The sequence below is a fragment of the Odontomachus brunneus genome, unplaced genomic scaffold (genome assembly GCF_010583005.1).
Source record: "Odontomachus brunneus isolate Ranch 3 - 2012 unplaced genomic scaffold, Obru_v1 Obru_scaffold_128, whole genome shotgun sequence".
Lineage (NCBI taxonomy): Eukaryota > Metazoa > Arthropoda > Insecta > Hymenoptera > Formicidae > Odontomachus > Odontomachus brunneus.
In genome coordinates, this window is record NW_022639578.1 from 1,041,678 (window position 1) to 1,042,037 (window position 360).

The 360-nt window shown below is 39.2% G+C and overlaps 1 protein-coding gene across 1 annotated transcript in view; it reads left to right on the forward strand.

Annotated features, from left to right (window-relative positions):
• The window catches only part of LOC116849919 (LIM domain-containing protein jub), a 9,616-nt gene that overhangs the window by 6,137 nt on the left and 3,119 nt on the right, over positions 1-360 (forward strand). The gene's annotated exons all lie outside the window — the stretch shown is intronic.

The following is a 360-nucleotide window of genomic DNA, read 5'->3' on the forward strand; positions in this document are numbered from 1 at the left end:
TAACTCGTTATTGCAGTTAACGACAGTCTCGTTATCGTTGCGCAGCTTTTTCGTACTGTAGAAAAGCTGCGCAACGATAACGAGACTGTCGTTAACTGCAATAACGAGTTATAGAATCACACTGCTGTGCTGAGATTATGTAACTCGTTATTGGAGTTAACGACAATTTCGTTATCGTTGCGCAGCTTTTATATACCGTAGAAAAACTGCGCAACGATAACGAAACTTCAATAACGAGATCCCAACACAGAATCCCAGCACTGATTCCTTGCCGTGACCATCTTGATTTATGACGTTAGAAGCAAGAAAATACGCGCTAAAAATTCTTGCAAAATTCGTAAAAATAAAAAGATGTATCCA